This window comes from Dendropsophus ebraccatus, chromosome 2 (genome assembly GCF_027789765.1).
Source record: "Dendropsophus ebraccatus isolate aDenEbr1 chromosome 2, aDenEbr1.pat, whole genome shotgun sequence".
Taxonomy (NCBI): Eukaryota; Metazoa; Chordata; class Amphibia; order Anura; family Hylidae; genus Dendropsophus; species Dendropsophus ebraccatus.
In genome coordinates, this window is record NC_091455.1 from 183,079,388 (window position 1) to 183,104,705 (window position 25,318).

Below are 25,318 nucleotides of genomic sequence, written 5' to 3' on the forward strand. Positions count from 1 at the left end.
CATTGCTTACCTGCCTGCCCCAGGTTCGGAACCATTTGTTTTGTGTGTCTATAGTTCTCTTTTCCTATGTCAGAAATAACTGTGCTACAATTCCCAAAATGCACTGGTTTGCCTAAGTTTTTTTTATCACTGTCCTCCCACCCTGCTTACTCCCTTCCCACAGCACACCTGCCAGTCCCTCAGCTGCTGCAGAACATCTCTTTACAGAGAAGAAGAGTCCACAGCTGCTGCTGTATTTATTCCCTGTTTGCTCTTCTGTCTCTGGCATTGTTCAGTACAAGGCGACTATACACTATATTAGTAAGCTGTATATTTTGGGGTGATAGTTTAATTTGAATACAATTTTATGATGTCAGAATACCACTTTAAAGTATAATAAACTATTGTTTACTGGGAATAGTTCATTATTATGGTTTTGGTTCTGCCAGTGGTGATCATAACTGGTATAGTCAGGTGAAAATCAAACCAGTGACATCACAAGATAATATCAATAAACTACACGATGCAAGTAGACTAGAGGTTATAACACAACTATAGGATTATAATTTACCAATCTGATGGGCAAAGAGAAGTAAGGGATTTTTTGGATGCCCTTCTGTTCTATTGAATCCTACTGGGATCGTCATAGGACTCTATATTGAAGCAGAACCATGGACGTCGGATTGTTGGCCACATGATTAATTGCATGGCTGTCATTTACCTACATCGGTTTAGATTTAATTTACAGTTACATGTTTATATGTTCTTATTCCAGAACATTTGTTTCTAGCAGTACTAACAGTGCGAACATACTGACAACTACACTTGTAAGTGTCTCCAAGCTTGCATGCTTGCTTATGAAGAGAACAGGGGGTATGAACTGTTCTCATCATATCATATAAATATGGATAAAACAAATATTACCTGTTTAAAGGAATATACATTTTCCTGGTATCAATCATATCTATACAGTACATATATAAAATACAAGCATATTTTTTATTTTTTTTTGAAAAATAGAACTAAAATGACAAAAAAAGCATAAAAATAAATAAAGAAAATAAAATAATAATAATAAAAAAAATAATATATATATATATATATATATATATATATATATATATATATATATATGTATATATATATATATAATGTGTTTATAAAGCAAAATGAAAACCATCTACTTACTTTTCCAGAATACTGAGACATCTTTGCACTGGACAGTGTCCAAGCCGACGCAGGAGCCAACAAATGTGACAGGCAGAAAAATTGGACACTCCAATATATATCACAGTTCAGACAGAGGCTGATATCGCGAGCCTCACGGAACAATACAACAACTATAGAAGGTTTAACATTTTTGCTTGGTAGACACAATCCGCTGTATCTAACAGTGCTGATCCCAGACTTTCAACATATTGTAGACGTGTAGACAAAAGATTTGCTCGGCAGGAATTTGGCTGATGAGAATGGCAGTTTCACAGCACCTTTTATGTATAGAGCTAAAAGCATGGAGCGAAGGGCCGCTCAGTGTTCTACATGGGAGCTTTAGAGACGTTTACCATATGCTGCGAATAACTTATAGAAATACACATTAATCCGCTAATAAATCCTGGGAATGAGGCACAGAATCGGGAATCGAGGTTCATGACCCACCGCCTGTGCTACATTTACTGTACAGTTTACTATAAGAGCAGCGGTTAGGAAAAAATAGTTATAAATGCCACAAATATAGGAACTTCAGTTTGTTACAGTGTAAAAAAAAAACAAGAAAACATCCAAGATGAGTAAGAAGGGAAAAAAATATTAATTTTGTTTTGCAATAAAATTATGAAGGTGAATACAGAAATAAAAATGTGTGAACAGCCCCTTTATATACAGTGTATATGACCCTTCCATTGGGATTCTCTGCGACATAGTACAAAAACAGGAAACTAATGACTAGAGTTGATCGAATCTCGGGAAATGCTTGGTTCGATCGAACTCGAACATTCCCGAACCTTCCGCATTTGATTGCTGATGCCTTCCTAGGATTTCCTGAGGTTCGATTAACTCTACTAATGACAAAACAGATCCTTTAGTGTTAGGTCCTACGGCATCAGATGTTACATTACTAGAGGCGCCTAAACCTGAGTTCGAGCCAAACTTGTGAGTCAAACTTAAATTTGGCAGAACCAAAACTTTTGCCGGTTTGCCATGGGAAACGTTGGCAAAATGGCGCTGGCTATGATGCAGGGCAGGAAACCAGGAAGGCTTGCATTGCTTAGCTGGGAGTGGGGACTGTCAGGATGAGACAGAAGGGAATTAGGGCAGGTGAGTATCATTTATTTATTTAATTATTAATTAATTTTTTTTTTTTTTATCCTGCCATGTGCCACAGTTGTATGATGTCAAACCACAATACAAGAAAAAAAGCCTGCAATTTTTTTTTTTTTTAAATAAAAATCATTGTCTTTTAACAACTGCATGTGCTGTTTTATATACTTGTATAATTTCTAAGTGTTTTGCATTCCATCTATATTCATTTATCAGTGTTCATCTCCAGTATTTTGGTGTCTAATTATATGGTGTCAGACAACCTCTTTAAGAATATAACCAATTATGATTTATTTCTTTTTTTGTCCATATTTGGAGAACCATAACATTTAGGTTACAAACCCACTTGGCGGGTCTGCAGCGAGTCTCCATGTTGCGTTTTTGCAGCGAGACTCGCTGCAGATCCCGGCCCTATGCTTTTAATGGCAGACAAACACGCAGCAGGGATGTACATCCCTGCTGCGAGTTTGTCTGCAGCCCTCCCCATTAACCCCCCGGCCGCCGGAGCTGATACTTCACCTGATCCCGGCTCCGGCGGTTCCCGATGTCTTCAGCAAGCCGGAGCGGGGACCAGGTGAAGTATATGCTCCAGCTAGCCGCCCGCAGCCCCGGCCGCCCGATCGCCCCCCCGCAGCCCCGGCCGCCCCCCCGCAGCCCTGGCCGCCCGATCGCCCCCCCGCAGCCCCGGCCGCCCCCCCGCAGCCCTGGCCGCCCGATCGCCCCCCCCGCAGCCCCGGCCGCCTGATCGCCCCCCCCCCCCCGCAGCACCGATCGCACGCCCCCCCCGCAGCACCGATCGCACGCCCCCCCGATCGAGCGGCCGGGGTTTGCTGAAGACATCGGGAACCGCCAGAGCCGGGATCAGGTGAAGTATCAGCTCCGGCGGCCGGGGGGTTAATGGGGAGGGCTGCAGACAAACTCGCAGCAGGGATGTACATCCCTGCTGCGGGTTTGTCTGCCATTAAAAGCATAGGGCCGGGATCTGCAGCGAGTCTCTCTGCAAAAACGCAGCATGGAGACTCGCTGCAGACCCGCCAAGTGGGTTTGTAACCTTAATGAGATACTATGTTACAGCTGATAACTAATAAAAACTTCCACCCCGCCCCTCATGGGGAGTTGGGGAGGGGCTGTCTGGACAATCCTTAGATTGTCCCCGCTGCCTATTCAAGAGGTCGGTGGTCTGCTGCCATTGCACCTATTACACGGGGCAAAGATCAGCAGATCATCCATATCGGGATTTTTTAACATGTTAAAAGACCACGATCAGCCCACATTGTGCATGTCGGCTAATCGTGGTCTTTTATCATAAACCATCACACCAAACGATCATCGTAGTCGGCCAAGATTGGCCAATGATCGTTTGGTGTAATAAGGCCTTTAGTGAGGCCTAGTTGCTCTAGAAGAGGAGAGAGCCTATTGGGCACTACTTTGGTGGGAAACTTCATCTAGGGCAGGATAATAAAAAAAAACAGTAACCAAATATAAGGTGAGACCCCACAAGTGGTATTGTTTTATGTGAACTAAAGCATGTAGGGGGCTCCTGTGAAGTGATCAGGATTCTGAGGCATATTGATGGCTAGTATACTGTTATGTTTCTAATAAAGTATTGCCTGTAACGGTTAACTATAACTGTGCCTCCCAGTGTAAAAGCAACCACTAAGCTTCTGTGCCTCTCTTGTGCATCCTTGTCACTTCCCTGCAACAATGAAACTAGAAGTTCTCCAAATCTTCTAGATACTCACAGTCCACCACTAAAGTCAGAGTCTAAAACTACTTTCTGCTGCCCCCAAAGAGGATCCCTTTAACAAATTCCCTCAACACACTCATGGACAGCTTGTAATTCTTTCTTGGTGAAAACATTTAAGTTATTTCAACTATCTATCTGTCTCTCCCACCTACTCATTCTCTCTGAAGGTTGTGTATATATAATGGACAGTAACAATACACGCGTGGCCATCTCTTTGCTGGCAATAAGGGAGGTCTGAAAAACAATGACCAAAAAAATAAGGATATTAAGCATACGTGGTTTACAATGACTAAAGTTATCAAAATGTTAGTCATTTCCTAACACAGTGACCGCCGGCAAGTATTTCTTGGAACTGACTTGTTTCAAGACCTTTAGATTTGCCATAGACTTATTAAAGCACATCCAAACATCCAGACATATCTGTATACTGCATCTAACATATTGTAGAAGTTACATTAAGGCCGGGTCCATTTCATGTTTTTCCTCTTCTTTTAGTGAACAATATGCCGGGAAAAGCCGCTGACATAGGCATGTTTCACAGCCTCTATTTACTGTATAACAGTGGCATTTCTAAGCTATAGACTAATATAGGATCCATTTAATTAATACATTGTGAGATGAGAATAAACATTTGTTTTGGACTCTCACAGTCCCCCTTAGTGTAAGTGCAATGTGTTTACTTAGCCATTCTGACGAGTTTTGACCCACTAGGACTCTCCTCAGGGGACGAGGCTGGTATCGCAATGAGCACAGTACTGAGATCAGATCAGATTTTGCCATCAAGATTTGCATAAGAGTAAGATGGGTTAAGAGTCTGGTTCACCCCCAGGGAACGCATAACCCCCAGCGGTGGCTTTCTCTTGGGCTTCGGTGCATTATAGGGAGGGATAGGTTCTGGAGGTTCTTTTTAGGCTGTTATACTCCGCCTAGGTTAAGCAAGCATATATTCCCAATATAGGGACAGTATCCATAGGCTTCCATGCTCTTCAACTCAACCTTATTATCCCCAGTACCAGGGGACCAAGTCCTCAGGCAACAGGCTCTGCATTGCATTTTTTTCCCCACTACCTGGTCAGCACCCAGTAGATCCCAATAGCATGGTCCATTTTTAAAAACGCCACCCGGTTCCCATGCTCGGCACTGGGGGGTACCGGGCCCATCTCAAGTGCATATAGTGGGCTGCTGCACATGAAGGAAAAGTTGACGATCATAGGAACCCGGCAGCGTTTTGAAAATGGACTGTGCCACCAGGACCAGTCGGCGCTGACAAGGTAGTGGGGAAAAAATGTCACTACTGGAACTGGTACATTCACTTTAAGGAAGCATAAATAAACCCAGTGCATTATTAAGACTGACAAAACACTGTGGGGAGGGGGGATTATCAACCTGTGCCTTGGCATAGATCAGCAAAAAGATCAAAGTTTTGCTCAAACAGCCTGGTTTGAACAGTTGAGCCTTTTTGCTGATCTATGCCTCACCTGATCACCTGATGAGCAGACAGGGGGCACAGCATGGCATGGAGGCGGCATTACCTTCTCCTGTTATTGAATTAACATAATTTCTGCCTGCATACAGGTCAAAATTGTACAACATAAGCTGTTAGATGTAGGCACAGAAGTACAGGGTGTTTGAAACACTATCCCTCGTCACTCTTTGAATAGATTGATACAGGTCGAAACCTTCACCAGCTCAGAGCTTACAAGATTTCTGTGGCTGAGACATGCCGGATTTACTGAGTGGCACACTGGTCTTGATAAATCCCCTTTGTTGGCTCACATCTGACTAGGAGGTATTAGGCTTAAAAAGTTGGTCCAGATCAACACTGCATGATAATATATAAAGTAGATGGAATGATGTATGTTTTTACAGTCATTTATAGTAATGTTTTTACAGTAACTGAAATGGGCCTGTAGTATTAGATGGCGGCCAAATAACTAGGTGACTAGGTGTGTAACGGATGGTCCAGGCATGAGGTGGATGCCCTGGATCACCAAGGAGTGATAAAGCACCTTCTCCAAGGTGCGTAGACTGAGGAGCCCAAGGTTTTCACCAGAGCCTGCCGAAAGGCACGATGGGCTTCATTGCCGGAAATTCCCAGGTTGCTACCCTCACAGAAGGTGACCACCCGCTGAAGGAAATGAAAGAGTACTTGAGCCTGGAACTAGATGTTCTTCTTCTGCAGTCAAACCCCAAAATACAATGTAAAGACGTTGTTCTGACTGGAGCTTAGCAAAGAACTAGGAATGGACCAAGATCCAAATGGCTAGAAGGCCACTAGGAAGTGAGGAATGTGGCAGATAGCCATGGAGAACATACGTGGTATGCTTAACCAATCAGACCAATTGGGCTGACATGGTTCCCTGGAGCGGTGTATAAAGCTCCTGCAGCAGCCTCGGCACGTACCGACCACGGCTGCTAGAGGAGCTTTATACCAGAGGAAAACAAGTTTAATAACCTGAGCACGTGGCTGGCAGAGGCAGGGAGGTAGTCATCCGGGCCACTCCCCGCCCATCACTTGTCACCGCTCTCTAACTGTCCGCATGCTCTCCAGGATGACTGACAGGCAGAGAGGCCAGTAACGGACCTCTCTGCCTGTCAATCATCCCCTCCAAACGCGCTGACAGGCCTCTGCCTGACTAATGAAGGGCAGGGAGATGCCCAGATGACTACCTCCCGACCTCTGCCTTTCATGCACCCGGGTTATTAAATTAGTTTTTCTACGGTATAAAGCTCCTGTAGCAGCCACGGTTGGTACGTGCTGCGGCTGCTGCAGGAGCTTTATACAGCACTCCAGGAAACCATATCAGCCCAATTGCGCTCATTGGTAACCTTTAAATTAAACCAAGACCCCATTTACCCAGACTGATTTACTAAGAGGGGCCCATTTCCCCCCATAGCTGCCAGTGTGCCCCCTGGTTTGATGTTATATATCGGAGGGACGGCCAGTCACTTGCTAGGTGTTGTAGTGTGACATCACTCCAGTGGTATATGGACGAGATACAGACGGATCTTATTGTGTTGTCACATGACGCCAGTGCCTGGTGGGCACACAGGTGTTATGGCATGCCTGCTTTTAAGGGGTAAGGCCCCCCCTGTGGTCAGTGTCCTGCCGGGTTGCTACCGGGTCCCTTGGGATAGTGTCACAGATGATGTAGTCACGGATGGCCAGAGCAGTGTAATGACCCTCCCGGATAGTAGGACCTGCCACCCACAGAAAGGGGAAGTGTCCCAAGGTTGCGTTGTATAAGCTGTGTAGGTGGTGATTAATGATCACAGACTCTTGAGATAACGTTCAGTTGGTTTACTACTTGTAAATGTGCAACAGGTAATACAGAAAGTCTCTGATATACACTTGACAAAGTTCCAATAAAGACTTGAACATAGGACAACCAGATCTGTAGGATAAGTGCAGTATAGGAAATAGTCGTGTTGGTAGAGTTGTGCTGAGGGAGTAGCAGAGAGGAGGATGCCGTGAGAGTCTTAACCCATGCAGTAATTTACTCTGCTGGGATGTTGGAGGATACAATAGAATAATTGTAGAAGAAGGAAAACACCTGTGCCTGTGTATTGTCCTTTGATTACAGTCTTCACACCACCTTATGCCCACTAGCGTTGGTTGAACCGTACTAATGGGTGACACAGGCCCAAGACCTTGTTACCTGGGTTGAGCGGAATGCTGAGGGTTCCCTGCTGATACCTGTGCTGCAAGATGGAGTTAATAGGCTTACTGCAACTTTGCTTCACCCGGATCAGTTCCTGGCTCTGTGGCTCTATAGTGGATACTGCCCTGTTCTGTGACTTCTCCTTGTCCACGGCATGGGTTGAGGTTATCTGTTGGCTAGTCCTCTCATGAGAGGTTTAACACTGCATAGGGCTTGGTGTAGGTACTTGTGAGAAAGTTGGTAACAGTGTACTGTCTTGCATCCTACCCATGTGGGGTACTGGCTAAGACTGACCCTTTGGGGACCTGGCAGAGGGCCGCTGTGGAGAGCTATCTAACATGCGTCCTTCCTCCACACTGTCCCGAACAGAAGACTCTTGCTCCTCCCTCACCCATGGAACTAACTTCCTCTACAGCGTGTAGGGTGCGCTGTGATTGGGTGAAAAAAGTGCAAAAGAAGAACAGAGAGGAGAGGTGATAGGAAAGAAGAAATCAGAAATCCTACTGGTCTACAGATTCTGGTAACACATACCAGAATCTGTACACAATAACCCTTTGCAATCCTTCAGCTGTGCAGCTTCCACTTGCTAACACATAATACAGCGACATCTTGTGGCTAACTCTTAATTCTACTTCCACCATAATAAGACCACAAAAAGTACAGACTTTTGTGAAGGGTTTAGACAACAATAACACCCCTAGTGGGACACCACACCAGTCTTACAGAGCTGGTCACACAGCATGTCCTGTGTTTGGTGTTTGCACATGAGAGTGCCTCAGCCAATGAGTAGTGGGGCACAAAAATAAAGTTACTGGATAACCCTCTAATTACACCTAATACTGCTGGCAGGATATCATAGGAGTACAATTATAGTAGTGTGGTGTCCTACCACAGGGGTTGCTATTGGTTACATTCCTCGTAAAAGCCTGTACTTATTGTACTTAAGTGGTGATGAAGGCAGTGATAAAGTTTCGCCACTAGATGTCGCTGTATTAGATGTATGTATTCTAATGCTGCACAGCTTAAGTGTGTTAAGGGTTATTGTTTCTTTGTATGTCACATGGATCTGTGAACCTATGGGAATCTTTTCTTCTCTCCTATCATCTTTCTTCTTCTGTTGCACTCTTCACCCACTAACAGCGAACTTTAGATACGCTGAGGAAGGAAGTCACATGGGTAGAGGAAGTGCATGAGTCTTTCGAGCTGGACATTATAGAGGAATGGCGCAAGCTAGACAGTTCCCTACAGTGGTCCTCTCTGGGCCCTGGCCCTCTGCAAGGTCCCCTACCCTCAAGGGTCAGTCTTAGTCAGAACCCTGTATGGATAGGAAGCAAGGCAAGACACAGCTAACAGTTTCTTCTCAGTAACGCTACACAACACTATGCAGTGTTACACCCCTTTCAAGAGAGGACAAGTCAGAGACAACCTCAACCCATGCCGTGGACTAGAAGACTCACAGAGCAGGACAGTATCCTTGTCCAAAGAAGGTATAAAGAGGTGTAGCACTCACCAGTAGATGTCTTCATGCAGGATATACTTTATTTGATCCACATCGGAATACAGAGAGGTGATAGGAAAGAAGAAATCAGAAATCCTACTGGTCTACAGATTCTGGTAACACATACCAGAATCTGTACACAATAACCCTTTGCAATCCTTCAGCTGTGCAGCTTCCACTTGCTAACACATAATACAGCGACATCTTGTGGCTAACTCTTAATTCTACTTCCACCATAATAAGACCACAAAAAGTACAGACTTTTGTGAAGGGTTTAGACAACAGTAACACCCCTAGTGGGACACCACACCAGTCTTACAGAGCTGGTCACACAGCATGTCCTGTGTTTGGTGTTTGCACATGAGAGTGCCTCAGCCAATGAGTAGTGGGGCACAAAAATAAAGTTACTGGATAACCCTCTAATTACACCTAATACTGCTGGCAGGATATCATAGGAGTACAATTATAGTAGTGTGGTGTCCTACCACAGGGGTTGCTATTGGTTACATTCCTCGTAAAAGCCTGTACTTATTGTACTTAAGTGGTGATGAAGGCAGTGATAAAGTTTCGCCACTAGATGTCGCTGTATTAGATGTATGTATTCTAATGCTGCACAGCTTAAGTGTGTTAAGGGTTATTGTTTCTTTGTATGTCACATGGATCTGTGAACCTATGGGAATCTTTTCTTCTCTCCTATCATCTTTCTTCTTCTGTTGCACTCTTCACCCACTAACAGCGAACTTTAGATACGCTGAGGAAGGAAGTCACATGGGTAGAGGAAGTGCATGAGTCTTTCGAGCTGGACATTATAGAGGAATGGCGCAAGCTAGACAGTTCCCTACAGTGGTCCTCTCTGGGCCCTGGCCCTCTGCAAGGTCCCCTACCCTCAAGGGTCAGTCTTAGTCAGAACCCTGTATGGATAGGAAGCAAGGCAAGACACAGCTAACAGTTTCTTCTCAGTAACGCTACACAACACTATGCAGTGTTACACCCCTTTCAAGAGAGGACAAGTCAGAGACAACCTCAACCCATGCCGTGGACTAGAAGACTCACAGAGCAGGACAGTATCCTTGTCCAAAGAAGGTATAAAGAGGTGTAGCACTCACCAGTAGATGTCTTCATGCAGGATATACTTTATTTGATCCACATCGGAATACAGACAGGTTACAAACAGTGAGAGGACGCCATCAGCGCTCACAGCGACAGCTGTTTCCTGCCCTTCGGCACTTCGTCTTGGCTATCCACAGACAGCAGTAAGCTAGGAACTGATCCAGATAGAGCAAAGTTGCTAAGGCCTAGGAACTCTATTTTGGTGTCAGTAGGGAACCCTCAGCATTCCGCTTATCCCAGGTAACAAGGTCTGTGTCACCCTCATAGGACGGGTCACCCAACACTGGTGGGCATTAGGTGGTGTGAAGACTAAAAAGTCAATACACAGGCACAAGTATTCTTCTACCTCCCCCTCCAACATCCCGGCAAAGCACAATATTACTTGGTTTGAGACTCTTACGACATCCTCCTCACTGCTACTCTGATCCTTTGTATCTCTCAGCACACTACTCAGTCAGTATGACTGTACATTTTACTCTACTCCTGTCAAGTGTCTTATCAAGTGCTTTATCAAGGGAACTATTAAGTGTAACTTATCTTGTCAAAGTAAAGCTGTATAACTTGCTGAACACAAGTACTTTTCCAGTAAACAACAGATTATTCATGCTAAAGAGACTCTGTGATTCTTCAACCCGCACCGACATAGTGTACACTACAGCCTTGGGACACTTCCCCTTTCTGTGGGTGTCAGTTCCAATAGTCCGGGAGGGTCACTACACCACTCCGGCCAACCGTGATATCATCCCAAGGGTTCCTGTGGCAACCCAGCAGGAAACTGTCCACAGGGGAAAAGGGTACAACCAGCCTTCTAAACTAAAAGCAGGCGTGCCATCACACCTGTGTGCCCAACCGGCACTGGCATCACGACATAACATCTTAAAGTTGTATCTCGGCCAACCACTTCCAGAGTGGCGTCACACACTACCACCTAGCAAGTGACCAGCCAATCCTCCGACACAACATCCCAGGGGGTCACCACAGCAGCTCAAATAGCACCTTTGGTGGGGAAAGGGAAGTTGGGGTTGAGGGCTTAGAAGCTGGAGGGGACTGCAATTCGCCTTCTACTTACCTGGATGGCATGACCCACCAGGGATTGTCCGACAAGGCGTTTTCTGCATACTGTGATATCACTAGGAAATAGCAAGCATCAAGGACACAAGTATTATTAGAATGGCAGCAGTTGGGTAATCGGGTGGGTGAGTATGCATTTCTTCTTCAAATGTTAAGGCAAACTAATTTATAAAAAAAAAAAAGAGGGGGTGGTCCCTCCTAAGAAAACCCCTTTAAAAACATTTGAACTGACAAGGTGATTGAACTTGTCCCTCACGAATTATCTGTTTATGATTTCTTGAGAAAATCACCTTTAACCAATATTCACATATCAGTGGCTGCAATGAATTACACTAGGAGAAAGTCTGAAATCGGAGGCTATTTACTTAAATGCTTCCAGTGTTAACCGCCAATGTGGGTTACATTACCACCGTCAGGGCTGTGTTGCAATGCCGATACATCTGAGTCTTAGTATAAGCATATTGCAATATCCTGGCATGGCTTTAATACACTCAATCCCCATATCAGCATAATCCTGAAGATAACCTCTTAATAACATCTTGGAGTCTATCTTTTCCTTTAGGCGGAGGTCACATGTAGTGCATCATGTTTTAATTTTTTTTTCTACTTAAAATGTTCTAAAACCTGATTAAACTTTTTCTTTTAAAATCAACTGGTTCTATTAAAAATCTTGTTTTCCAGTACTTATCAGCTGCTGTATGTCCTGCAGGAAGTGCTGTATTCTTTATAGTCTGACACATTGCTATCTGCTGCCATCTCTGTCCATGATAGGAACTGTCCAAAGTAGTAGTAAATCCCCATGGAAAACCTCTTCTGCTCTGAATAGTTTTTCACATGGACAGAGGTGGCAGCAGAGAGCACTGTGTCAGACTCGAAAGAATACATCACTTCCTGCAGGACATACAGCAGCTGATAAGTACTGGAAGACTGGAGATTTTTTTTTTTAATAACAGTAAATCTTAAATCTCTTGCACTTTCTGACACCAGTTGATCTGAAAGAAAATATGTTTTGCTTGAGAACTCATTGGGGCTGTGGTGATTTCCATTGGTGTAGTCATGTGACTTTTTCCAGCACAAGTTGTATTGGGCAAAATTTGGGAGTACATATAAAGCATTATATAAGTGTTTATAAATTTGTGATCAGGGGTCTTAAGATAGGTGCCAAAATGGTAAAGGATATATAGAACTGTGGCCCCTATGTTCTGAGGATCAATAGGGGTCTCAAAGATATGACACCCACCAATATCTTAGCCATATGCCATAACTTAATGTTCCCTTTTGCCTGCCCCTTGGCCAGAAGCTCACTGATTGGTGTAGTGTCGGTGGTGGGTGGGGTTACAAATGACATGTTACAGCTTGCCTGACAACAGAAATGACAGAGATCATGTGACCCCTGTCTCAGAAGGGAGGGGGAGGACAGAGGAGTGAAGACAAAATGGACCAGGAAGTAAGGATTTTCTGCAGCTTCTGGGTGTAAGTCAGGATGTGCTGCAGATAAACAGACCAAACCATGTAATAGAACGTTATTACAAACCAGCTTAACCCATTAACGGCCGCGGGGGTACATTTACGCCCTCACTGCCTGTGCCTTAACGCAGGAGGGCGTAAATGTACACCCTGGCGTGGTCCCGGGCTATGGAGCGGGCTCACAAGCTGAGCTCGCCCCATAGCGGGTGAGGACCGGCTGCTATCTGCAGCCAGGCCCTCACCCTCAATGGCGGGCCGCTGCGACCGCCCGCCATTAACTCCTTACATGCTGCGATTGCGCCGTTTAAGTATAAGTGACCAGAGCATCTCCGGTCACTTAGTGATCGGGACCCCTGCAGCGTGTCTGCAGGGGTCCCGATAGCATTTCCTGACTGCCGGAGGTCTTCTCCTTACCTCCCTGCAGTCCTCTGTTCGGTCTCCTGATTCAGCCTGCCACAGGCCACAGGCAGGCTCTATCAGCAGATCGCAGATAACACTGATACCTGCTATGCTATGGCATAGCAGTGATCAGTGTTACTGAACCAATATATGTAAGTAATAGTTCCCTAAGGGAACTATAAAAGTGAAAATAATTAAATGAATAAATGTTTTACAAAATGCCCCAAAGCCCCTTCCCACAATAAAAGTGAAAATCACCCCCCTTCCCATTTTATTCATAAAACACATAAAAATAATAAAGTTAATTAACATATAATACACCCTAGCGTGCGTAATCGTCTGATCTATTAAAATAAAACAATGCAATTCCCGCAAAAAGTGGTAAAAATACGCAGATTGCTTTTTTTAATGACATCTTATGTATAAAAAAATTAATTAGTTTTACCACAAAGTACATTACGAAAAGATGGACCCCCCCCCCCAAATTTGCAGAATCGCATTTTTTTACCCAAGTTCATCTCATAAATTATAATTTGGGGGTTCTCTCATTCATTTTATGGCAGATTGAAAGATGCCACTAAAAGTACACCTGCTCCTGAAAAAAACAAGCCATCACGTGGCCCTGTAGGTGAAAAAATGAAAACGCAAAAGTGACAATTGGCCCGGTCCTTAAGGGGTTAAATAATGGGTGGGGACTGAACAGGGTTACATCTTTCTTAAGTGGAGTACCCTTCAGTCTCAGAGACCGAGGTCCTGTTCTCAAAATTGGGGGGGAGGTGAATCATATTGGTCAGACACGCCCAGGATCAGCAAGTTAACTAGTTTATTTTTTTTTTAGATGGGATACCCCTTTAAGGATGCAGCTATTTTCGCCCTTGAGAACATAATTCTCTTTTTTCTATTACAAGCAGGAGGAGCTTAGCTGAGTGATATATAATTTAGTTCCAAGATAACTTGTTATTTATTCATGTAAACCACTGTTTATTCCGGACTAAGTAGCCATGTGGGTGTTTCTTCTCAATTGACAGGTACTTATGTATAATTGGTCATATAGAAAGAGCTGTCAATCACTCAGAAGGACCACCCACATTGACTTCTTAGCCCAGAATAAACAGGGATTTACCTGAATAAATGACTCCTGGAGTCCTGGAACCTTTTCCACAAAATGGTATTTTACAAAAAAGAAAGCACCCCCCTATTGCTTTCATATGAATTAAGAGGGTAAGCAGCAGCCAGGTGATGCCTATTAAACGCCCGTAATTAATTGATCATCAGCATATATTAAGTCCATTATTCACAAGGGGGAAAAAAACATTTAAAACAGCTATTTAATTACTGATATAATAAAGTAATATATTCCTGTACTTTTCTTATATTATGTTCCTATCAGTGTAAGACTGGTAGACAGCCTATAAGGCCCTGGGCAGGCATACATAAAGGACCTGAGGGCTTTCATTATGTCCTGGCTGCTGTAATAATTCTTCAGTGCTCTGTGATCACATTTAGGGATGAGCGAATTTACAGTACTAGCAAAGCAAAGTGCTAGTCAGCTCCGCTCCAGGTGCCTGAAAAAGCTGGATCCATTCCTGAGAAACTGGGAGAAGATCCAGCTTTTCCGGGCACCCAGAGTGGAGCCGCATGGAGTTCAAGGGCAGCTGGCTGACAAGCCAATGTCCGGGCCTAGAGCTAGTACTGTAAATTTGCTCATCCCTTATCACATTGCAAAGGGGCTGGCAGCATAACAGAGGGCGCCCAGAGGGCGCAATCATGTCATCCATGGGTTAAACAGTCAAGGTAAATTAGTTATCTTTGATCCCAGGCAAATGCAGATACAAATACATGCCACTAAAGGGTTAAAGGTGTTTACCTATTCCGAGATATATCGACAGTATATTGCCATGATAACCTGTCATGTGGTCACTTGTCTCTCATTACCTCAGTATATGGCCTTGCATCGATCTCCCTTCATCTATCATGTTACTCATGTGTAACAAATAATGTGTGGCTGGTATGGCGGGGGTCGGGTCACATGAGCGATCCTGACAAACGTCCAGCAGAGGTGGTTGATAAATCTACAATAACTGAATGTAAACCTGCCTGGGATAAACATATATCTGTCCTAAGATAATAAGAAGGGAAATACTAAGGGCAGACTAGATGGACCCAGTGGTCTTTTTCTGCCGACAATCTTCTATGGTTCTATGACAATTTCAGCAGGGGACGCAGCATTTTTTAGCTCCACATTGCCCCACACATCTGAGCGCCATACTGGTGGGAGTGTGGGGAGGAGGCTGACAGCACATCTGGGGAAACACAACGGCCATTGTCTGAATATAGATCATTGTATAATGTCTATAGAGACCTTTATCGTTTTTAATTAGAGATTTAGGAGATCGTATATCTGGCAATGTTCGCACAATATATCTATTTTACAGCACCGCCATATCTTATATAACACTATAGCAGTATATAGTAGGATTATATAGGTTGAGTTAATTTTCACCTTTAAGTTTGAAAGCATTGTCCCTACCATTTTAAATGTAATATGTGACTTATATCATGTTCCATGTGTAAGTAGCTAGTAATGCTTAGTCTGACCTTCATACTATGTTTTTATCCTCCGTTATATGTTGATGAGTGTTGTTTTTCACTCTTTGTATAGTAAACGCTTGCATCACAAAATGTTCGCATGGCTTTGACCATTCAAATACTTTCAGTTAAGTAAATTGCACTCTGCTGCCACCATCAGGTTATAAAGAGAAGTACACCAAGCTACAATAATATATAAGGATGGGTTATTATTATAAATAATTTTTATTGTAGTCATTATAATAACAGTCATCACAGAAACATTGAAATACGATGACAAATGATATCACTTACATAAAATAGGCACAATTTGTTTAATATACAAATTATAATGTTGACTAAATAGACCTGAGATTAAAAGAAGAGTAAAAATGTAATACATTACATTAATATATAATTGAGTGTAAGATGTCTAATCAGGATAAGTATGAATAATGTCTCTGGCCTATACAATGTAAATAGTAACCTGGCAATGTGATAGCGTACTATATATCCTAGTAACAGCGAGGGTCATTAAGCATGTGGAGATACTACGCTTGGCTGTCTGCTGGAAGCGCTGAGGATGCATATACTATAACCTGACATCTCATTGGAGCTAAATATAAATTGCATCCATTATAGATTGGAAACTTGAGTAGGAAGGGTCTCTATCTAATGCATCTTGTATACACTGTAACTGTCTTTGTAGTAGTCACTCAGTATCATAGATATTGATGAGCCTGTCTATGACTAACAATTACTGTAAGGACATTAAAGAACATAGTAAAGCCCTATGGAAACATGTAGTGCAGAGGACGGTTGGATGTAGTTCACATGCATGTACTGTATATGCAGTACTAGGACTTTAATTACATTTTTTTGACATATCTCTATAACAAATCAATTAAAGTGACAGGTACACTTTAATTGAAACCACTGTGTCGCCTATTCGCTTGCTCCTTACAACTATACTGATGAGGATATGCTGGACAAACACTGGTGGGATGTCCCATCATATTTCAGGCTCAGAGGTACTGTTCTCCAGAAGAATACACCACTTCCTGCAGGACATACAGCAGCTGATAAGTACTAGAAGACTGAAGCTCTTATTTAATAGAAGTTAATTACATATCTCTGCCACTTTCTGGCACCAGTTGATCTGAAAGATAGAGTACGCCTTTAATGCTGGAATCACACACTGTAGTTTTTGTGCAAAAAACAGTAGTAGATGGGATGGAAAATATAAAGGGAGGACTTGTACTTCTCTTTCCTGTTGGATCTACTTCTTTAAAAAAAAAAAAACAGTGTGTGATTCCACCATAAAGGGGTTATCCAGAAAAACATGGCCGCTGTCTTCCAGAAACAGCAACACTCTTGTCTTCAGCTGAGTTTTGCATCTCACTTGCTGGAGTGTAATATCACACACAACCTGAGGATAGGGGTGGCGCTGTTTTTGCAGAAAAATTGTTGTATTTTTTTCTAAGCCTGGATTACCCCCTTTAAGAGCAGAAATAGTGCAGGTCAGCATACAGCACAGGCCTATACCTATATCAGTTTGCTAGAATATTATATATACTATTGCATGAAATCTCCAAAGCCTTTCTCCTTAATATTCAGTATGGTACCTTTCCCGTAACACTTTGCTTTATGCAAACAATTTCTTTCTCCTTACGGCATTGAAGAAAAAATATTAACAATAATCTATCATTCAGAGAAGACCAACCGGGCCTCTGGGACTTTGTCCACCTGATTTGTTCTTCCTGCCGGTAATCCTCTGTCAATAATACGCCTGACAGATGATCTCTTTATCAGGGAAGGAAGTGGCAGCAGGTATTAGATACAGCGAGGTATTGACATCCTGCAGCTGCTAAGTGCACGCTCGATGTATACGCAGAGCCGGATAAGCTCAGATCAGTGGAGATTTGCTGTATCCTGGTTCACCGCTGCTTAATGATCTCTCAAGCAGAAGGAATATACACTGTACCAGAGGAGGTGAGGCAGGGGGGACCAGCAAACCTCATATCGTACATACTATACCCATGAAAAACACTTAGGGCAATGTTCACACACACTAAAATAATACCAAAATAAGGCCGTAAAATTCAATGAAAAAAAAAAAAGTCAGTTTTTCCCCTACAAGGTTTCCAGTCTTTTTTTTTTGCAGTTTTGCTGCATTTTTTTGGACAGCTGTCATTTTAGTGGCAAAATACAGCTGTTTCATGCAAATTACGGTCATAATTTGCATGAAACAGCTGTGTTTTGCCACCAAAATGGGAATATTTTGGTGTTGAAATTAATGGGCGTCCAAAAAAAAAAAACGAACATGGCCTAATAATGCGCTCTACTGAAGTCCGTGGGGAATTGGACAGCAGTGTACACAAAATGAGCATAATCCAGTATGGGCATAAAACGAATGAACATGCCCATTATTTACAGCCTGTTTTTATATTTAATTTGTTGTTTTCACACATGGTTTTATTCAATGGCTATAAAATGTTTGTGGGCTTTTCTGGACTTATGGAAATATTTGGAACCGGATAGCTAGACTATCCCTTAGTCATGTGACTGATCAACAGAGATGAGGGTGGCTATAGATGTACCATACAATTTTTGACTACTTTTTTTTTTTTTTTGCTTTTTGTCTGTTTTTTTTGCTCAGTCATAATATTGTGTAAGAACATAGGGGGAGATTTATCAAACATGGTGTAAAATGAAACTAGCTCAGTTGCCCCTAGCAACCAATCAGATTCCACCTTTCATTCCTCACAGACTCTTTGGAAAATGAAAGGTGGAATCTGATTGGTTGCTAGGGGCAATTGAGCTAGTTTCACTTTACACCATGTTTGATACTGTAAATCTCCCCTATAGTCTACAGGTGAAAAAGAATGAAAGACAAATGTGTGAAAGAAAGATCAGTATTGTGACATCCCACCAGAATTGATGAATGGGGAGAAGAATTATGGCAGATATTGTTTATGGGAAAGCAGTTTATATAACAACAGGTTTGGTGTTTAAATTTCAAAATCTAAATCAACAGTAGATGTGAAATAAAGCAAGTTTACAATATACATTCATTATTTTTTTTGCTGTCAACATGCTGTAAAACAAAACTGAACTTACCAGAAATCCAGGTCCAGTCTCCTGACTAAACACAGGAATTCCGTCCAGTACAGAGAGTCACGGCTCAATGTGTTCGTCAGTCACATGATTGCCTTCTCTGTGAGCACTCAGATGGCCTGGGAAACACAGGACTTCCTGTTTTCTGACTTTAAAAAAAAAACTGTGAGAAAACAGGAAGTGCTGTGTTCTCAATGATAATTTAAAAAAGAATGTAAATTGCAAACTTGCTTTATATCACCTCTACTGTTGATTTACATTTTAAAAGTTATAACGACAGTGACATATTAAAGAAGTTTGGTGTCACGCCTGGTTCAAAGGAGCACAATGGTGACATGTACATTGTATGTAAATAGAGTAGTCTGTCACTTTAAGGCTTAGTTCACACACAGTAAAATAAAAGCTAAATATGGCCTTGATTTTGAGTAAAACTAAAACAATGTATGAAATGACGGGGAAAAAATGCTGCATTTTGCAAAAGCAGGTGGTAAATAATGAGCATGTTCATTATCTAGACAGTCGTAATCCATCACAGCTGTTATACTATATGGTGTGAGCACTGACAGCCAATTTCCCTTTGAATTGAATGGGGCATGTTGTTATATTGATAATAAAGCTGCATTTTTAACCCCAAAATTACAAAGTCAATAGGTATATAGCTATATAAATGTATGTGATGTATACATTGTGTATGCTAATTGCAGGGACTATAGAATAAAGGGCTGCGATACTGTAGTGTCCCAGTACAGGTGTACAAGAGTTCTATTAGACCTGAGTAAAGTATCTCTGACAGGTATCACACAAAGGGGATGAAGGAGATGTCAGTATTTATTTTCCCCACTAGGTGTCACTGTCTACAGTATCAGACAAGTATCAGACATGTTCATACAACGTAAAGAGTACCAGACGGATGATCTTTCGGGCCGTAGTGTTCTGATGCGGGGGCATCAGCCCGCGCCCGCATCAGAACTCTCCATAGGACACAATAAAGAAAGAGGCTGGAGCCGCTCGCTTCATTGTGTGAACTGACAGGGATTCCTACGGCCGCAATTAACTGAATTGCGGCCAAAGAAAACTGACATGTCAGTTATTTGCGGGTCCGCATGGGATCCTGGCCGGAGCGTATACGATGTGTATACGCTCCGGACAGGATCCCATAGCAGATAAGGCTATGTATCACTCCGCATAAACTTTGTGCGGTGTGGACATAGCCTTATTTTCTGTGGGATCCCGGCTGGAGCATATACACATCGTATATGCTCCGGCCAGGATCCTGTACGGGGCCGCAAATAACTGACATTCAGTGAATTGCGGCCGCGGAAAGACCTGTCAGTTCACACACTGAAGCGAGCGGATCCGGCCGCTTGCTTCATTGTGTGCTGTGGGAGGTTCTGATGCGGGCGCGCTGATGCGCCTGCATCAGAACCCTGTGGCCAAAAGATCATCCGGCCGGTACTGCAGTACCGTCCGGGATGATCCGTGCAGAGAACGCCCGTTCCATGACCGGACGGGTCACGGAATGGCCGGTTTCTTCACGTAGTGTGAACATAGTCTTATGTGTTATGTATTAAGCACAGCTGAAGGCGGAATGGGTTAACTGTCCTATGTCACATGTTCTGTTTTATCCTGTCACAGGTGCAGGTTCTTTCCCTCTCTTTTTCTACCTATCCTACTTCTTCACTCTCCTCTTTCCCCAGCCCACCAATCACCACACAGCTTAGTTTGCTCCTACGTAAGGGAGGTTAGTTCCTGGTGGGAGGGTTTTCAGGTCTTTTGTCAGTAGAGGTGGAGAAAGACTGAGATACTCAAGCAAGCTACTTGATTCTTGCTGCAGCCTACTTGCTAGCATGCAGTGCTAGAACCCATCGGGAGGGATAGCCGTCCTCTGAGGAAAACCTTGTCCACGCCACAAGGGCAAACAAGGTACTGACCTCAGTAGGACGAATAGCGGGAAAAGCTGATGTATCCTACTGTCTGCACGGCTCTTCTGGGAGTTTTGGAAAGTCTGTTACAGCCAGTTCTAAAGTCCTGGGGCTCGTACTACCCAACTTGGCACTCCATGAACTAGTTAGGGCAGAAGGCGGTCAAATAATATATCTTAACATGAGTATGAGTATTCTATCTTCTTCAGCTTTTTCTTCTTCAGCTTTTCTTCTTCAGCTTCTTCAGACGCATCCTTACTCCTTCCTCTGCACACCTTACTCTTACCTCTTGCCTGCACTTGCACTTCAGGTTGCAACAGTGCTGTATTGCACTGAAGTTTCTCCAGTAAAGAAAGTTATCCTAGTTAAGCTACTGGATTCCGTCCTATTTTTTGTCGCACCTGCACCTTTACACTTGGATTATTGTTCTACCTCAAGTGCAGTGCCCGTTTGCCTGGGGGTGGGTTCCAACACCACTCCTGGCCACTGTGACAAGTGCCCAAGTGACCCAACACCCATCTACAGTAGCTGCCACAACACTGCATAGCTACCCCGACATATGGCAATACTAGAAGGTGCCACCATATTGGACTGCTGTGACTGACATCTTTTCCTGTAGACTCTTTTGGACTGGTATTCAGAGGGGAAGGTGCAAGTAATCGCATAGGCACTAGAAGGATGTTAATGGTGATGCCAATGCACTTTGTCACCACTGCGATTGGGAAAAAAACTTGAGGAGGTGATGAAAGGATGAGCTTTGTGTGAACATAGCCTAAAGCTGTTCACAAAGTAAAATAATAATTAAATATGGAGCAAACGGGACGATCAGGATAGTCCCACAGCTGTTCACAGATTCAAATATGCAAAAGAACACTGCAGAGACACCATCACACATCTCAATGTCAGCCAAGGAATGTCTCTAATCAAGGAAACCACCCAAGCAAGGTATCCATCCATAGACAGCAGTTTCAGGGTATTTGCCCTTCATCAGTGTGGAGTAGGATTCTGGCTAGTGGGAGCAATGCCTACTAAGTGTATGCAAAAGGACGCTGGTTGTCCTCAGTGTATTCTAGAACATTGCCCCTGGTGTCTCTGCAGTGTTCTTTTGCATATTTGATTTCCCAGGGGGCAATGTTCTAGAATACACTGACGTCAAGACATGTGATGGTGTCTCTGCAGTGTTTTGGTTGATCTCCCTGAGGTCAACCAGCGTCCTTTTGCTCACAGATTCAAGTCTGGGGAATTAGGGGGCTAGGATAGAACTTGGATGTCTTGGTCATTCTCTTCCAACCAATGTGGATCATTTCTATGTGTGTTGTATTATCTTGCTGGAAGATGCCATCCATAATCGGCATGTATGTGTGTATGTGATCTGCAGGGATGGATTCATACCCAGATGAGACTGTCTTCTGCATGGATGAGTGGCCCAGACAATGCAATACAAAAATTTCCCAGACCATAATGCTGCCACCACCAGCTTGTGTTCTTCGCGCAATAGTTGCAGGGTGTTTTCTTTAATGTTTCTCACCTTACACACCAACGTCCATCTTTTCAATGAATAAGAGTAGGCAACCCTATGCTAATCAGAGGTCCAACTCCAATACTGTGGTGAAAATGTAATCTTTTTCTAAGAATGGGACCAAATGGGACCATCCATCTGCTTTGGAATCCTATACACCATAGGGTCCACTGAACTGTTGTATAAGACACATATCTGGTAGTCCCCGGGTTATTCTCTTAGTGAGCTGCTCAACTGTAGTGTATCAGTCCGCCCATGCCCACCAGCAAAGCTGATGTTGACACCTCACATCAATGGCATGTGGTGCTCAACAGGTTCCATGTCGCTTCTTTGTGGTCATTTTTCCACTCACAATACACTTTTACCAAAGCAGTACAAAAAAATTCATAAATAGCGCCCCCTCTGGCCTAAAAGCCAATAGTTTTCCCTTTTTGCCAGAGAAAGGATCTAAAATGAAGAAAAGTCACAAAGGTGAGCATCAAAAACATGTCACTTACCCTAGTAGGTCCACTGGACCCAACCTGCGTTTTACATACAATACTTCATCTGAGGGTTATAATTTTATGATTTTTTTTTATTGGACCATGTTTTAAATTTTTTTTTTTTTTTAATTGATGGGACTTATGGATAGAAATGATCAAACATCGGAAAATCTTAGGTTCTATAGAACTCGATCCTTGTCGAACCTTCCGCATTTGATTCCCGATGACTTCCCGGTCCATGGGGAAGGAGAAGACAGCCCAGGTACCACTTGGAATTCCGGGATTCAGCCTATTACCTAGGCTGAATCCCGGAATTCTAGGCGGTACCCGGGCTGTCTCCTCCTTCCCCACGGACCGGGAAGGCATAGACAATCTAATGCGGAAGTTTTGACAAGGATCGAGTTCTATAGAACCTAAGATTTTCCGATGTTCGATCATCTCTACCCATGGACAATACTTTAGCATCTCCATCCACAGCAAATTTAGACGAAGGCAGATAGTCATGCAGATTGAAGTAAAGTCATAATATGAGGAAGAGGATAACATTGTAAGTAAAGTATTTCAGTGGACATTGCTTATAAATTCTTTGTTGCTTTGTGATAACACAATGACATAGAAGTGCCTGAGGTTCTTCACTGTTATATCAGCGGTGTACCTGTTATTAGTGTGATGACAGGATCTGTCCATTCTAAACTCGACCCTAAAATTAGAGCTGGCAGACTGAGACGTCGCTCTATAAATATCAGAGACTGGATCTAATGTATGCTGAGGGCGCGCTCTCTGAGTTGGCAATCCATTCACATACATTGTATTCTGTCCCGGTTCACATGAGGACGTGTTTCCAGTAATATTCCCCAGGTCTTTTTCCACTAGAAGATTTAAAGCGAGTCTATAAAACTAATAATAGAAGATCACTGAGGAGATATCATTCCTATAAGGACTTTATTATTAAAATGTAATCGGTATATCTCTTTATCTGGGTGTATTTTTATACAGGTCAAAATGAACAAGGCCCCTACTAATTCTTACTCACGGCGGTAAGTAGTCCGTCACCGGGACTAGAGCTTTTTATGAAACTATGTGTGAAAAGGACTTGATGGATTGAGACTAGAGATGAGCGAACCTGGAGCATGCTTGAGTCCATTCGAACGGGAACTTTCAGCATTTGATTAGTGGTGGCTGCTGAACTTGGATAAAGCCCTAAGGCTATGTGGAAAACATGGATATAGTCATTGGCTGTATCCATGTTTTCCAGACAACCTTAGAGCTTTATCCAAGTTCAGCAGCCCCCGCTAATCAAATGCCGATCTTTCGGGTTTGGATGGACTCGAACCCGAACTCGGTTTGCTCATCTCTAATTAAGACCCTACAAGCAGTGGCTGAGGAGTTCTTCACATTATATTGTATACAGCTATCGGGCAGACTTATGTATCATGATTAGTATTTGAGCGGAGAAGCCGAACTGTTCGGGTTTGGCAACACTCTCCGAACTCGAATGCTTTATACTTGACTCCAAGCAGCTGCAGAAGTTGGATGCAGCACTAAAGAGTCCTGGAAAACATAGATACAGCCTATGGCCAACTTCAGGCTTTGGGACCTATTACACGGAGAAATAAATGGCCGAGTCAGGCCCGATTCGGCTGATTATCGCTCCATGTAATAGAGAGAATGATCATCCAATGAAACTATCATTTCTTTAGGCCCTGATCTAAAATCATCGGCTGCCAACAGCACAACGCTACATGTAATAGAGATGCGTGGCCGGCAGCTGACAATTAAAAAAACAGTTTACATTACCCATCCACGTTGCTGGTCTCATCCTGCGCTCTGCTTCCTCCCCGATCCGGTGCGCTGCAGCTTCAGAGCCGATCTCCGTTAGCGACGTCTGTGCAGCCGCGGCCAGTGATTGGCTGATTGTCAGCTCAGACAGGCTGCTCAACCAATCACTGGCCGCAGCCGCACGGACATCGCTAATGGAGATAAGCGCTCGTTTATAGTATTGATCAGGCCATCATCACTCTGTACTGGCAGACACGAGATTTTTTAAATAGAAGTAGTTTACAAATCTGTATAACTTTCTTACCCCAGTTAATTTGAAAACATTTTTCTTTCTCAAGCGTACCCCTTTAACTGAACAACATGTCAATTGACACCACTAATTTAACCCTCTGAGGTGTGCTTGGAAAAGTGCGGTTTTGCCCAAGCAAAGATCGGGCAGAAGTTGTACAGCAGGGAGAGCTGCAGGACTCCCAACAGCAGAAACCCAACTAAGCTATCCAAGGTGGTGAGAGTTGATATGGAAATATAGGTGAGATGTGTAGGACAGCAGTGTTTAGTAACCAGTTACATTATACATAGATAAAGATACAGCATGAATGTTTTTGATGTGCTAAACAAGGCAGGGGTCAGATGTAAGGGATAGGTAAACAGAGAGGACATTCTCCAGACTAAGAAAAGCCAT

General features: G+C 43.3%; 1 protein-coding gene across 2 annotated transcripts in view; it reads right to left on the reverse strand.

Annotated features, from left to right (window-relative positions):
- CRYGN (crystallin gamma N) overlaps positions 1–25,318 on the reverse strand; it is a 41,852-nt gene that overhangs the window by 2,774 nt on the left and 13,760 nt on the right. The gene's annotated exons all lie outside the window — the stretch shown is intronic.